The sequence below is a fragment of the Tamandua tetradactyla genome, chromosome 3 (genome assembly GCF_023851605.1).
Source record: "Tamandua tetradactyla isolate mTamTet1 chromosome 3, mTamTet1.pri, whole genome shotgun sequence".
NCBI lineage: Eukaryota > Metazoa > Chordata > Mammalia > Pilosa > Myrmecophagidae > Tamandua > Tamandua tetradactyla.
In genome coordinates this window covers 134,653,495-134,670,197 of record NC_135329.1, presented here as the reverse complement: position 1 = coordinate 134,670,197, position 16,703 = coordinate 134,653,495, and the positions used below count along the sequence as shown (strand labels likewise).

General features: G+C 33.7%; 1 protein-coding gene and 2 long non-coding RNA genes across 5 annotated transcripts in view; 2 read left to right on the top strand and 1 right to left on the bottom strand.

Moving 5' to 3' along the window:
* FIGN (fidgetin, microtubule severing factor) overlaps positions 1–3,436 on the top strand; it is a 190,152-nt gene extending 186,716 nt beyond the window's left edge. The window contains exon 3 of the transcript XR_013172811.1: positions 3,215–3,436. The gene's annotated coding sequence lies outside the window, so the exon portion shown is untranslated. The remainder of the gene's footprint in view (positions 1–3,214) is intronic.
* LOC143677695 (uncharacterized) overlaps positions 1–11,695 on the bottom strand; it is a 60,119-nt gene extending 48,424 nt beyond the window's left edge. The window contains exons 1-2 of the long non-coding RNA XR_013172814.1: positions 11,666–11,695; positions 2,296–2,397 (exon numbers count right to left, since the gene is read on the bottom strand). This is a non-coding gene — a long non-coding RNA (uncharacterized LOC143677695). The remainder of the gene's footprint in view (positions 1–2,295; positions 2,398–11,665) is intronic.
* LOC143677696 (uncharacterized) overlaps positions 11,463–16,703 on the top strand; it is a 56,195-nt gene continuing 50,954 nt past the window's right edge. For all 3 annotated transcript variants that reach the window (XR_013172815.1, XR_013172817.1, XR_013172816.1), the window contains exons 1-3: positions 11,463–11,511; positions 11,656–11,787; positions 13,444–13,586. This is a non-coding gene — a long non-coding RNA (uncharacterized LOC143677696). The remainder of the gene's footprint in view (positions 11,512–11,655; positions 11,788–13,443; positions 13,587–16,703) is intronic.

Genomic DNA, 16,703 nt, shown 5'->3' with positions numbered 1-16,703 from the left:
ATGATGATTTATTTACAATGTCTCCATAAGAGCCAAGTCTTCTATGTGTAATGAATTATGGGTGCAATTATGGGTATAATTGATTTTAGTTGTAATGAATCCCTATTTCTTAGCTGATTGCTTATGGCATCTGGAAAACATGACTACAATCTCATATTAATGAAAACCAGCAGCATCCATTGGGTTGCTCTGCCATTTGAAGAAATCATGGTTTATGTTAAGGTTACCAGCTGCCCAATATTATTAGATTACTCAGTCTTATCCCATAAAACTTCTCTAATTCCAAATATTGTTCATATTTTGCAAAGGCTAGACTTTTCAACACAATTTTGGTTAGCTCAGAAAATTAACTCTCATCAAGTTATAGATGTGGAAACAAAGAAACAGGGGCTCATTAAGAGTCAGAGAAACTATTTTCCAGGAGAGGAAGTGAGCTGATAAAGAGATAAAGAAGAAACAGGAAAAAGAGAAGATTCAGGAATAAAGCAGAAGGAGAGATGAAATTCTACAGGAATGTGTTATTAGATAGCAATTGACAATTGAAAAATATTAACTAAACAGACAGGTACAATGGAAAAGAAAGAAACTGCACAAAATAGATAATTTGAAGAAGATTTAGAATATTAGACCAGCATGTCAGTGCATTGCCAGGAAAGAGCTGGAAAGGCAAGTCTAACAACTCCTGGAATGCCAGGAATTGAAAAGAGCAGAGAGTAAAAGGACAAAATTTATTATCAGTTTTCTGAGAAGAGTGAAGACAGGGTTAATTCAGAGTTTTTTTCCCAGGTAAGGGGCATGAAGCTAGTAACCCTGATTTTACTACCAAATAGATCTAGGGTAGAAGTGATAGAACAAGCTTCAACCCTGGAGACCTACTCTGGGAGAGGCATGATAGCACTTTGGAGTTAAGGGAATAGTTGATGGGATGCAAATTATGATAGTTTTTTTGTGTGTGATATAAAAACTACACTGGGACCAACAAATGGGGTTTAAATTGAACCAGTGCTGCTTAAAATTGTTACTTGAATTTCTTAATAAAATATGTGTTGTAATAATTAGAAATGTTCCCTTTGACATATATGAAAAATACGTAAAAAACACGCAAACTATACAACAATATTTTAAAAATATAAAATACACACAAACATTTCTAGCCTTATGTTGTATTTACAAAATTGTTTTTAACCATTATTGAACTGTGACCAAGTCATGTAAAATAGACCTTTTTTTTTCCGATTCTAGGGGTGGTAAAGTTTTATTATTAATGGTTCTTGCAACTTTTTTTAAGTTAATAAATGCATTTCATTAAGGCTACTTTTATTCCTTTCTAAATAAGGTGTTTGTTTACATTAATATTGACTAAATTATAACGTGCTTTCTTTTGCTCAAGTCTGTCACCTTAAAATGATGAGATATGCCAATTTCAATGAATGGAAAGAACCATGTTATTTTATATCTCTGTAAAGAATTATAGGATTGGGAGGGCCACGGTGGCTCAGCAGGCAGAGTTCTTGCCTGTCATCAAAGAGACCCAGGTTCGATTCCCGGTACCTGCCCATGCCAAAAAAAATTAAAAATTAAGAATTATAGGATTTGAGTGGAAGAGACAGCAATAAAAATGGTAGTAAGAACTCAGAGAGAAGTTTTTACATAACAAACAGCCTTAAAAAAAAAGCCAGGATATGAAATTTAAGTTGATAATATCTGGCAAAAAAGCATGAAACAAGGACAATGATAATTTTCGCTTGTACAATTCAGAAAATATATAACTATAAGTTTAATATCTTATATTCTTAAGAATCAAATGACTATTCTGTAAAAAAGCTCATTTAAAAACAGACTAAAGCATGGTTCTCATTTTACATTTCATTCTCACCCCAAAGAGCCTGCTCTTTCTGTATTCAAAAGGTATTTGTATAAAATTTGCTTACCAGTGGCTGAAGAGCAAATAAATATTTGGCTAATGGCTAATATGTTCCTTAATTAAGTAACCAAAACTACAAAGGTATCTTGACACTGGACAATGACAAACATTCACTGCATAAATTCATAATGAAATAGTTATAAAAGCATTTATTAATGGCCTACTATACCACTTTTTGTTTATGCTCTACAATGCCTTCCTTAGCACCATGAACAAATAGTTATTGAAAATTTGACTTTTTGAGGGTAACAATGATCACAAACCTGAATGACTTTTTTTTTTTTTAACTTATCTCTTATATAACAAATTTCTTATACGGGCCTTTGCATTAGATGTTTCCTCTTCCTGGAACACTCAGTTTCCATATTTACCTGGCTAGATCCTTTGCATCACCAGGTTTCAGCTCAGAAGTTGCTTTTCTTGATCAATAATCTAAGGGTCTCTCTGTTACTATTTTATTTTCATCTTAGCACCTAAAAACATATGAAATTATAGTGTTTATATATATTTACTTGTTTTTTGTCTTTCTTCCCTTTTAAATGTAAGCTCCGCAAGAGCTTCAATTGTATTGCTCTTTTCCGTATCTCTAGCATTTAAGATCGCAGTCTAGCTCTATCATAATTAGAATGATGTATTTGCTGAATTAACAGATAAGTGAATGATAAAAGCTTTTTATTATCAAATCTTTGAAACCTATACTGTTATTACAATTTCAATAATTTGAAATTCAAGAGTCATCAAAAGAAAACATACAGTTTTTTCTAATCCTAACGATGCTTAGTAGATATCATCTTCCATACATTCCAATACTTTTAATTTATAATGAAAAGACATATTTAAAATGTTTACTGATTATATTTCAGATTCAGAAAGTGTTAAGAATCTATGCTTTACATTCTAAACAGATAATGAGGCAAAGATTTCAGGACACTCAAAAGGAATGAGTAGTTTGGGGAAAGTTGGGGTGGAAAAATAAGGTATATTTCCCTACTGATAATGACTACCATCCCTGTGAGTTAAGAAAAATAATTCATGGCAGTGACAGAGTCATCTGGTTGTTTCTCAATTGCTATTCACCCATTCTTCTTTATTATAGAATCCTATCTTTTAGGCAAACATATTGGTCACCGCTCTAAATGACAGTACTTCCCAGACTCATCTACAGTTGAATTTTATGGCCCTTTGAATTAGTTCTGTCCAGTGAGTATTTAGTGACACTTTAGGAGGGTCTCTTTAAAAAAGGGAGAAAGTTGAGCATTTTTTCCTTTTTTCTTTCGTCCTCTTACCTAGAACATGTGTGAGAAGACTAGATTCTAAAAGCCACCTTGAACCATGAGAACAAGGATCACGAGAATGAGGCTCACATTCTAGGAGTGGTAAAGCACTGAGCTGGAAAGGAGCCTGCACCTTTTACGGCTTATGGAACTACTATAGCAGCAATGGACTTCCTTGTTCTTGGAGAAATAAACGTGTGTGAAATAAGACAGAAATAAACCTGCGTGAATTACTATTATTTAGGGGTTTTCCATTATCTTAATTAATACAATGGTCAGCAACCCTTTCTAAAATATTCATTAAAAGACTGAATAATCTGCAACTTCATATGGCTGTGTTCATTGTAATTCTTGGCTTGCCTGAAGATTTTTCCTTAAAGCCTTGCTTTTAATGACTGCAGCATTGCAATGTAGACTTTCCTAGCGTTCCCAAATATACCAGAGTACAAAACTGTTTTAGTGTATCCTAAAAAGTTTAAGTTTTCTTCATCCTTGGGGAACCTTACATCTGTACCATACTACTCTTATGGTAGTACTTATTATAATATACTACAATGTATTGTTTATTTTTCTGCTTTCCTCACTACACCATTAACTTCTTGAGGACAGGAGTCTTTTTCTCTGTTGTATCTCTAGCACTTTATTTGGCCAAAATTAAATGCTCATTTAATGACTACATAGGCTTGCTGATGTTCTTATCTATTCATCTGTTTTCCTCTCACATTTACCTCATGAGAGGTGGATTCAGGGCAGTTTTTGCTTCAATTCCAGTAAACTAATTAAGCTGGACCTTTTTTTGTGATGCTGCAGTGCTATTTAATCCTTTTATAGGTTTTGTAGTACATTAACAGTAGTACTCAAAGTGTGGTCCTGTATCAACATCAGCAATACCATACCTCTAATGTGACTGCTTTGGAGGCTAGGTATAATGACAAAGACAAACGATGTTACAAAGTCATGGGAAAACAGTATGACATAGTACTTAAGAACACAAACTTTGAAATGAGAGAGGTCTGAGATCAAATCCCAGTTGTACTACTTAGTAGCTGTGTGAGCTAACAATTCTACTTTAAAGAGATGTTATCAGAACTAAATTATTTAATAATTAAAACAAAATCAAAAAATTATATTTTAAGAGTGTCAAATTATTAACATTGTTTATGACACATAGAAAATGCTTAATAATTTAGCCATATCCAGTATAAGTAGTTACTAGGAGTTAGCATAGAATTTAGTGTCACATTTATTTCTTCCTCTTGTCTAGTATATCCTGCTGTAGCTGTCCTTTAGTACTTAGTCTTTCATATAACTCACTTAGTGAGAACAAAGATGAGGGACTACAAGAAACTTCTAGATTTAGCAAGGCATGTGTATAAATATATTATATTTAATGTTTAACTGCTCTTGTGCATTATCTTATCCTGCAATGATACTCTATCCCTGCATTTGGTGAATCCAATCACTATAATGAAACAGCCAAAATTCATTTGCAGGATTTTTCACTAAAATTAGTAAATAAATATGAAACAGTATAAACTTCTCCCTCCCCCGCACCAAACAGCTATCATAATTACATGGGAATTAAATTAGTTAAAAATGTAGATTGAACTTTGTTATAATTGGTTTAAATTTAAAGATTCTTTGATCTGCGATAACAGTAATATATATTAACATGTTGCATTTTAAAGTGACACTGCCTTTCATTAATCAAGTGTCTGTATGCTTGATTAATTTGTACAAGGTTTAAATTGCTATGAAAATTTATCATTCATAGCCATGATCTCCATTTACATATATGTTAATTATGGTAAATGTAATCTTTTTCTGAATCCTCTGGGCTGCATACTAAAAAGACAAAGTGATCAGAGAGACTACTTCTTCTATTACAAAATGAACTCTTACTGTTATTTGTAAAGTCTGTTGTAGTTGTCAAAGCCAGACCAAAAACATACTTTCTGCTAAAGACAAGTACAAATCTAAAAATGGTATTTCCTTTACAAGTGATTTCTTTATTCAGTAGCTATAATATTTACACAAACAGAATTACTATGTTCATCTACCACAGTACTTAGTACTGTCTCTTGATATTGCCAGGTTTTTCTCTTTCTTTCAAGCATTCTCTTGTATTAATTTTGTTATTAATAATCACAAGATAAGTTTTAATATATCTGTAAAGCAGAATGACTCAAGGACTTTAGTATGAAAAGTCCTTGTAATACAATTAAAATGAATTAATTGCTAGAAATAGACACCTTTGAGGTTATAGTATTTTAATGCTGTTTGGAGAGATTTTGGACAAAGAAGGCAATATAGGAAATTCACTGTAAGGCTCTCTAATAGAAGAGGAGATTAATTCTTTGTTTTTTGCAGAAATACGGTACTTGAGCAAACTGAGTTATTTCTTTTAATCATTTTCTTTTCTTTCCTTTTTAAAGAAATGCTTTCCAGCACACAACCTACAGAATGGGGAGAAAACAGCTTCAAACCATATATGGAGTAAGAGCTTAAGAGCAAATATATAGAGAGGGAACTTTTACAATGCAACAACAAAAACAAAAAGACAACCCAACTGAAAAATGTGAAAGGACTTAAATTGACATTTCTCCAAAGAATATATATAAGTGGCCAACAAATGCATGAAAAGGTGCTCAACATCATTAGTCATTAAGGAAATGCTAATCAAAACCAAGAGATACCACTTCATACTCATAAGGATGGATATTATTCTTAAAAAAAGAAAATAACAACTGTTGGAGAGGATGCGGAGAAATTGGAACTCCAGTGCCTTGTTGGTGGGAATGTAAAATGGTGCAGACACTGTGGAAAGCAGTATGGTGGTTCCTCAAAAAGGTGAATATAGAATTACCATATGACCCAGCAATCTCACTTCTAAGTATACACCCAAAGAGAATGAGAACAAGGTCACAAATAAAATACTTATATACCAGTGTCCATGGTAACATTATTCACAATAGGCAAAACCTGGAAATAATAAGTGTCCATCAACAAATGACAGGATAAACAAAATGTGGTACATATACACAATAGAATATTATTCTGCTATAAGAAGAAATGAAGTTATGAGGTATGTTGCAATATGGAAGAACTTTGAATATATGCTCAGTAAAATAAGCAAGGCACACAAAGACAAAAGTTGTAATGGCATCACACAACAGATGAGTAGAAATAGCAAATACACAGAAAGATGAGAGTGGGGGGAGGATGCAAGAATGGGGAACTTTGCAAAAATTAAAAAAAATAATTTTTAAAAAAGAAATGCTTTCCATTAGTTAAATGGAAATTTTAAAATTTATTTTTTTTTTAAGAAATACTCTCCACTTCCTCAACAAATGGAATATTTTGTAGTGAATAAGATAGGCCTTGCTAGGCAAATATTAGAAAATTTAATTATTTCTATTAAATGTTTATAATTTGATGCTTAAATTGTTAACATTTACATAATATATTCACTTCAAGAGAAGCCTCATTTCTTAGTCACAACTTAATAGGATTAAAATATCTTATCTTGGAAACCTTTGCAAGCATAGCACCTCTGATTACCTGACAACGCTATTTTTAAAGATACTTATATGGCAATTTTCTTATAGTATGCCTAATCATAGGAGAAACAAACTAATATGGCATCTGTTCTGATAGATGGATGTTGTACCTTTTATCCCCTGATCCCAGACCTTGAAAGACATTTTTCAAAGAAGCATCACTTTCCTCACCACAGAAATGCATCCAACTCTAAGCTGGAAATAGTAAATGCATAGACCAGGAGATGAAGAATATTTTATCCAACTAAAATTAGAGGGAAATTTTAAGTAGGCAGAATATAATTGCCCAATTTGGAAATTAGCCAGGACACAGAGTTTAACATCATCTTTACTCTTTTGAAAAGTGCCATGGGATTTTTAATAACTGTTGGTGGTCAGGACCTTAGTTTTACCCTCATCCATTAGACGACATCTCCAGCAGTGCAGTGCCCCTTCATACCATGCTGGGGCATCAGTTCAATACTGACTCAGTGAAAATCGTGCCACCTACTGAATCATCCACAGCTCATCCTAGAGTGCCCTGGCTTTTAGATTTTCTCTGGAGAGCTATTATGAAAGATGGGACCAGGCTCAATGATGCTTAATTTATAATATTTCTCAACCTGAGTTTTATTTTCAATTTTAACTAATAGATTTTTCAGGATTTTTCCATTCTTATGGTTTATAATGATGGTCTTACTATACATATCTCTCCTTGGAAATGAGGGAATAAAGACAATAACGTACATATCTACACAAATACATACTTATATGCACTGACACATTCAGTGAAAGGCAGAATCCCTCATTTGTATTATATCTGATTCTTTTAAAACGGAAAAAGTACCACCTTCAACCTAAATAAATCCATGTGAACTATATTGTCAGAAACCCATTTTTATTTTCATATTTTCAAGAACTTAGGAATAAATACTTAAAAAAGCAAATGCAGACCATGGAGGGAATGGACTCCACTAGCCAAAGAAATAAAATGAAATTATTTCTCAAAGAAAACCTTTATCCAAGCTTTCCTAGAAACAGCCTTGCCACCTACAAAAAAATCTAAATATTGCTTCACTGTTCCAAGAATAACTAAAAGAAAATCAAGACTTTTAGACAAAATGCAGGTACATTCAAAGATAAAATGGTCAATTTAAAACACAGATGCTCTCTGGCTTTTATGTTCCATTTTACTAACTCTATTTTCCATGCCAATATGTGTACACTATATATAGTTGTTTTTTTGTTTCTGTTTTAAAAAACTGAACTCTTGAAATTTCAAAAATCTTGATCGTTGAAATGATTTGCAGAAATTATTTTTTTAGCTGCTAAAAGTAGCAGTATCCAAGAACTGAAAAACTGTTTCTGAAAATGTTGTCTTCTTGAGGTGTTAGTTCTGGAAATGACATTGAGTAAATCCTATTGCTGGTGTACGAGGGAAAAGAAGGATAGTTGGAAATGGTTATAAAGAATAGATTGAGACAATATGGCTGAGGCTGCAAAACAGGTTCCAGTATATCTCTGCATTTTCAGTTCCTCTTTCTTGCTGGTCCCAAACATTCTCAAGTTAACATGCACACACGAACACACATGCACATAATCTTCTATTTTCCTCTTCTGCACCCCATCATTTTCCAACTTTATCTATTTTGCCTTTTAGGAATAATCCATTATGTTCAATCCTCTGTAAAAAGACTTTCTAAATGAAACTAAAACTAAACTCTAACTAGAATTTTCTTATGTTTTTCTGCTGTCACATGATCATTCCTTGCTAGTAAATTAATAATGAAGATATTGGAGGGTTGGAGATCAGGGAATGGGAAAACATTCCAGGCAATTTAAGTCTAATTTGGTGAACAGCAACAGCTGTGATAAAGTTAATATGCTCCTCTAAGAGCCTGGTTTACTACCAGATGGGAAAATCAGCCACTTTGTTTCATTAATTATCAATATGGAAACCACAAATGACAGTTATTCTTCCATTCTTAAAACTGAAAATCTGAGAGCTGAAAATCCTCTGACTAGGTCAAATATTTTACAGCAACTCCATGAGAAGGACTGTGTAAGCCTCGCAATATAATGGTTTTGAATTTGATGTTTAAGAATGACCATAACTTCCGAGAGAGTTGAGGCAGAACGAAAAATTGCCCTTGAATTTCCAATCAAATAAAGCAAAGCATTAGATTTTTAATTGTGTTTCCATTAAACACTACTTTAAACACGTCTTTTTCATATCTAAAAGAGATGTTTTGAATCCCATTACATTTTTGTTTCCAATGTTAGACCTTCCCTCTGAATATTTCTCTAAACCACCGTTTTCTTCCCCATGCTTTTCTCCTTATTCTAATTCCCAATTCCAAGTATACTGTAGACTTTCTTTTACTAAAGAAGATAATCTTGACTAAATATGTTCTGCTTGCCTCACCCCTTATAAAAAAAAAGAAGAAAAGAGAAAAATGCAATCATCTTTGGAAGCAGTCAGCTCAGATGTAATCTGACAAAAATTGGGCTAACAAACACTAGGTTTTATTTCTATCTCATAGGGTGTGTCTATACAATAAAGAAGGCATTTGTTTGTCTGTCTTAGTCTTTTATATGTAAGGCTACTTCCTAGGTATAGGGAATTTAAAGAAGTGTACGTAAAGGAGAGACTTGGATGCTCAATTTGTTACATTTCCCCAATTATTGTTATCTGAAATTTGTATGTTTTTCTAACATATTTTTCCTCTATTAAAACACTAACGGGCGGGCCATTGTGGCTCAGCAGGCAGAGTTCTCCCTTGCCATGCCCGAGACCCAGGTTCGATTCCGGGTGCCTCCCCATGAAAAAAACAAACAAACTAAAAAACACTAATACCTTGTCAATGTACTTCAGACAAATTATTGTAACATGATATGGTTGATTTTGATAATAATTATTTCAGCCTCTACTTGGATAATGAAAATAAGCCAACATCACAGAGAACAGGTCAGATGATTTTTTATACTCAATGTGAGCCAAATATTTTCCCCAATAAAATTATTCTAGTCCTGGAACAATGTTATCAAAATTTTATAGGAATTCCTAATCATAAGTTCTAATAGGTTTTAAAGTTAAATGCTGAATATACACTCGTTAGTCATTCAAGCACAGGCAACATTTTGTCTAATTCTAGGAAACATAGGCACATCAGAGTGTGCATAAAATGTACATATATAAAATGTGTATTAATTACATTTTAATATAAAATTTTATTCAGACTTTTCACTAATTAAAACTGTCTGTAAAAATAAAAAAAAAACTGGCTTTCAATTTGTTAAATTCAATGAGATTTTATAATATCATTCTACAGAAAAGACCAGAATTTCTAGAGCACTAGAATTTCTCCTTTTTTTCTATGAAAGATAATTTCTTATAATTACAGAAGTTACAGAATTCAGTGAAAGAATCATTATATTTGAAATTCAGTGATATTTAGATAATAAAATGGTTTACCACATTTGTAAAATCAAGCTTTTAAATTATTCTCTAATTATTGGGGTAAAAGTTTTAAAGAAAGAGAAAAAGTTATACATGTGATAGGAAGGGATATGTGAATGTGTATGCAGAGACAAAATGAACGTCTTAAAGACTCACACTACACAGAACTTCAGTTTCTCAACATCATAGTCTGAAATAATCTTTCCCCAACTGCCAGAAAATCCTATTTTTTGGGGGGGAGAAGGAAATATTTATTAGAATTAACCAGGTGTTTATCTCTGTATTCCTGAGACATATGTAAAGCTCATATGCAACCTTTTTTTTTTTCACATGGGCAGGCACCGGAAATCGAACCTGGGTCCTCTGGCATGGCAGGCAAGCATTCTTGCCTGCTGAGCCACCGTGGCCTGCCCTAAATTCCATCTTTAAGATAAAAACAGCGTAGGATGTGAGAAAGAGGGGAGAGGAAAAAACAAACACAACAAACCAGAAGTTCCCAGAAGGAGTTAGGAAAAAAGAAGGAAAGATAGAAAGGGAGAAAAAAGAAAAAAGAATGAAGACTCAAGGATAGGTAAATCTTATCTTTACTCAGCTTTTCAAAAGGTTTGTCATAACCAGCTTTTGTGTAAATGGATTTGACGGCTCTGGGCTGAAGGTGACTGACAGCTGAGTCTAAGCCCCCTAGGGAGTGTCACCCTGGGGACTGCCATTGTTGCAGAACTGTTTCTTCAGATTGACCCAGAAGAATCATTATCTCTAGGGAACTCTAACAAACAGCCACCCCTAAGCCGCCTAGGAGCTAGGAGTAAGCAACTTAGTCTCTCTTTAGCAGCAATACAGCCTTATGGGGAACAACGGGTGTTACTGAGTTGATCTTAAGTCTTTCTCCAAAGCCCAATTTAAAAAAATAAAAAAGTATTCAAGTATCCAAAGATTTTTCCCAAGGCAAAATATCAGAGCCCCCTTCAGCCTTTGTTAGCTGAAAAATAAACAGATCTCTGGGTCCTCCTCAGGAAGTGCTTAACTGAAGAGGGTATTGTAGGTAAATGCTTCAGAGTCTTTCTTTCTTTAGTAGAGTTAAAGTGTTTACCTTGGGACTACTTCAGCCAAGTATAGTTACTACAAGGAGACAGCTAAAATCTGGATGCTTTAGCACCGCATAAAACAAACCCCCACCATACTGCACTTCACAATGACAAGATAACAAATGCAATTCATCTATGCAATTATAAGACTGTTGCGCCCAGCACCCTGGTCCTGCCACTTTCCTGGAACCTGCCTGCTGGGCTGACACATGAACTCCTGGAGTGGAAGGTAGGCGATAGATTTCTCTTCCTCTAAGCTGCCAAAAAAACATTCCTCAGGTACCCTCACAAGAGTTACACTATTTATTATTTTTAAAAAACCCATCAAGAGATTATAACTACAATTCAGTCACTTTTAATCCCTGTACCACAGAGGGCCTCACCTCCATCGATGTTCAGCCTCCATCTTTTCCTTGAGTGGGCGGGACTTCCTATCCAGAGAGGACCCAATCAGAGAACGGAAAAGAAACTGCCGGGACATTTCTAAGGTGATGGATCCGCTTTGGCGTGTTCCTGTTCGGCCAGATATTTTTCTAATTTGAAGAGAAAGACAAAACTATCATGACTGAAGATATATCTTAATATGCATTAATGAAAATGAGCACATTTTCAGTTGCTCATTGATGAATTAAAATAATTTGGCGAATCAATGCAAAACATAAGGGAGCTTTCCTTGCCCTACTCTGTTCTCCTTTCTTACTGTCTGTGTGTATGTGTGTATTGAACTTTCCTTTACACTGTTGTTTCTCTTATTCATCCTTGTTTATACATCAACATACTCTACAAGGTAAGCTCCTTGAGGCCAGAGGCTCTGCATAATGCTTGATATATGAAGGGACCAAAATGTACTTGCCAAATTTTGATCCCTGTCTTGAAATGAATTGTTCTTAATTTCCATGTTCTCATTTTTTTTTTTTTTTGGCAACTTATTTGTAAGGACTTATTGTTTTGTTTGTGTTTTTTTTCATTTTTTAGCAATTGTTATTAGATTGTCTTGGGATGTATTGAACTCTGTGAGTTATTCTTGTATGTGGCTGGTTACCAAAGTCTTGGCTTTTACCTTTCGCCTAGAAACAGGAGAAATTGAGGCATGGAGTGAAAGAAAGATTCTTGGACTTGAGGCTAGAATCTTCATTCAGTCATGTTTAAGCCTGGCAAATTAGTTAACATCTCTGAATTTCAGAAGACTTACCCATCATCATTTCTTAACAGGGTGGCTTCTGAGGATTAAATGAGATAGCATATGTGAAAGTCCCTGGCACACAGTAGGTATTAAGTAAACCATGTCCTAAACAAGAGAAAACATTTGTGATTGTAAAATAATTTCAAGGTAACAAAGAAGTTTAGGAACATAAGTAGAAAACCAAAATTCTCTGCTCCAGTTTTAACAGAGCCACTGATTTGGAGTTGACTCTAGGAATGTTAACTACTATACCTATGTAAAATGGGATAATAAATTTTACTTACCTTGGATGGGCCCTGTATACATTACATAAATAATGTAAAACACCAGGATGTTAAAGAGTCTCATATAATGTCAACTTTTATTATTCTGTTTTATGTGATAAAATGCTGCTTCAGATAATAGAAATTGGTATGCAAAATATTAGTGTTAAACATAAGATTTTGTTAAATCATTAGATGAATTTTCCCTGAACATTCTGTAATATCTATTAGAATTATTGCTAACTAACACAGCTTGACAAATGCTTCCATGTGTTTGGTGCTGTTTTTGGTGAAGAGAAATGATTAGAAATGATTTGCAAATGTATTATAGATTGGCCATATAAATTGCTATCATTGTTTAACAGTTTTCTTGCCTTAGGGATCCTAGGAAACTATTTGCTCACGCTTCTAGTCACCTGAAGTAGGGTGAAATAAGATGTGATGGGAATTTAAGTAAAAATCAATAAATTGTTATTTTAAAAACTCTGGATAAGAATTTCCAATCATATAATATGTGAAGAATTTAGATTATTAATATCTTCCTCTTTCAACTTAGAATGTGTTCACCAAAAGAAGGATAGACTGGGTTTGGGCAAGAAGATGAAGAGAATTTAAATAGAAACCATTGTCATTTGGGGGCATAGACTTTCCTGACTGATTACTCCCTTTCTATTGTTTGTCTCTGTATTTATTTGTTTGTTTGTTTCTGTTGTAGAGTGGGGCAATGTTAACAGAAGAGTCCCTGAAAATCTTATCTTCTTTACTGAGGTGCTTGCCAAGGGAAGATTTTAGAAAAGAATTTTTGAGGAGAGCAGAATGAATGAAGGAGGCTGCTCTTCATTCTTCTCTCATTCCTAGGTAAGACGAGAGCTAAATATATAATAATTAGGTTTAAGTTTATGAGCAATTAAAATACCAGATAGAGCCAAGGTGGTGTAGAGGAAAGGCCTCTGGACTTGGAATTGGAAGTTGTTGGTACCAGACTTGACCATATCACTTTAGTATATGACCTTGGGCAGTTCATTTCATATCTCCAAGCCTCTCAATTTCTTTATCGTTATAGTGAGCTAATACCTCTTTTTCATATATCACATGATTATTTTCAAAATAGGCCAAGATCATTTGTATAGAAGAATACACACAAACAAATGTGTATAAAATATATATGAAAAACATAAAATGATAGTTTTCATAACGTCTCAAAAGGTGTCAGCAGACCTCTGGAGAAGTTTCAAGAGGCAAACCCATAGGCAGATTCTGTGCTTCCCCCTCCCCAGAGGAGCAGCTTCACTTTTGTCTCTTTTATATGTGGTTGACACATAAAATTTTATTTCTTCTATTTTAAAGGTTCTGCTGCTAAGGACCAAGTTTGAAACATACTTACAGCAGATATGTATACTCTTTAAACATGATGATGTCAGCTGCAAGGTGCTTAACAGTATTCAGAAGGCTTTGGAAAAAACCGCAGGCATGGTTAAGGATGTGCTATGAGGTGGGACAGGCCGCCATATTTTAAAATCTTTCAAACATGTTGGTCTCAGGGCCTGCTTATAACTCTTAAAAATTATTGATGTCTAACGGCTTACCTAGAAAATTCCGGAAAACAACAAACTACACAAGCTCATATTCCTTTAGTTGCCAGAGTGATGACATCATCATATCTTGTAACCACTGGAGAGTCCACTGAACCCTCATGAGAGAATGAAAGTGAAAAAAACCCCAACAATATCTTAGTATTATGAAAATGAAGCTCCTAAAAGAGTCCTAGGGACTCTGAAGGAACCCTAGACAACACTTTTGGAACCACTGACCTATTATTTTGATGGAGATGCTATAATTCTGATTATACATCAATTCAAGTGTATATATTTTTTCTGCATCTATGCTTCAGACTCCGAGGAAATTGGAGTAATGAATGTTTACCTCAAGAATCCATAAAATTTATTTTCAGTAATATCTTCACTCTAAACCTGTGTTTAAGATTCCTTTAAAAAGTTACATTGGTTTTCTTTCATTCACTCTTTCTTCCCATGGAGCAAAATAATCCACCAATTAAAGTTAAAATGGAATTGGTTATTCTCATCCATTGATACAACTGATAAATGTTTTTTTCCCTGCTTTTTTTTTTTCTTTCTTAGTGAGGTCTATGTATTCTGGAATATCAGTCTTCTTTCAGTCAATAAAGGGGCGTTTTAGAATGATATGGGCATTGGACATCACATAGATGTAAATGTAAATACTTTATTCCTTTACCATTGTTTTCTTCCATTTTCTAGTAATTCTGTCAGCTAAGTATTGTGCAGGTTTCCTTCAAACAACTCATTATGGTGCTTACTTAACATTCCAAGAATATATTTTAATTGGCCACAATTGGCTCTTTTTGTCTTAAAAATTTTTTTAAAGTTGTCTGCCCATTTATAAGTAAAGACAAAAGCTTGTCAGTTCCCAAATGTACTTTCTCTGCTCCTCTTCGAGGACATCTGTAGCCTGAATAGTTTTTAGTCCCTCCCAACAGGTCTCCTCTCAGCTGCTCTGTGTTTTTACATCTCTCAAGAGGGGTTAATTCTTTACAGCTGTATCCTGCCTTCCAAGAATCTCACATGTGCAAATTATTAATCTTTTTCTATTGCTACAGTAACTCCTCAGGTCATAAACACCCCCTACATAAAAATGGCCCTTTTCCAAGAAAAACTTCGGTATTCTTTCCTGAAAAGATAATTTGTCTCCTTCAGTTTACATTGTTATTTAGAACAATTGTTAAGCTACAGAAACTTACTTCCACACAATTTATTTAAAAACAGAAATTTAATCTGCAAATTTAAATCTCTATACCTTGTTGTATAATTTGAATCTGAAATATATATTTCATTTATTTAAAAAATCAGTCTGCTTATACTTTTCAAGGGTATATATTTTCAATAAATTTTAGTAAATACTGTTAATTAGATCAAGTATGATTTTTACAATTGTAAAAGGCAGTGTGTAGCCTTTTGTTCTGTGTAAGGAAATTCAATTTCCCAACACAGGCCTGTATTTATATACATGCAGTATGTATGATCTATATTTTGGTACATAAACATATTAATGTTTATTAAACTTAGAATATTATGGTAAGACCATTTGTAATAATATGCATACACATTGACTAATCATAGTCCAGCCTCTCAATTTTAATATGAAATATATTTAATTCTAGATTTTTATGTTCTTTAGGACTCATTGTAAGACGGCCACTACTTGGTCATTTTCTCAACTGACAGGATCTAGGTTTTGATTTCTTCGCTGTTGGTTGGATACCATTATGACACCTCAGACCTTCAAAGAAATCATTTATTTTAAAAGTTAGATGTGTCATAATAAAGCATTAAGAAATTCCAGGAGTTGCATTTTTCAGTGATTACATGCCTCTAGAAGTGTTCTGAGACACAAGGCAGAGGGGCTAGTGATTTTTGCCACATGACAAGTGCAATAATCCCCCAGAACTGCAAGGCCTGAAGCATCTTATTGCTGTTATGAAACAGAATTTATAAATAAAAATAAGGAAACAGCCAGAGCTATGCACTTCCTGAGTCTCACTGACATTGATATGACAGCCAATCAGAAATTTCCATTTATGCCAAGATTGCCAAACCAATAATTTTAGCAATAAAACCTACCCTGAGAAATATTAAAATGTTTTGCCTCTAATATGTATTTAAACACAAAGGAAATTTAAAAATAGGTTCTTTATAATTCAGACATACAATCATTTTAATATATACAGACAACCTCCCAGTAGGCCAATTAAAAGGAGCTTCCAAACCATACTGACTCTTAATTCACATAACTTGAGCAAGTTACATTTCAGCATTTATAGATAAGCTATGTGAGAGTAGAGGCAAAGAATGATCAGAACAATAATGAGGTTTGAATTGCATTTTGTATTATTTCAATTGTATTTTAACATGCTTTATGACTGAAAGAGAGCATAAGAAT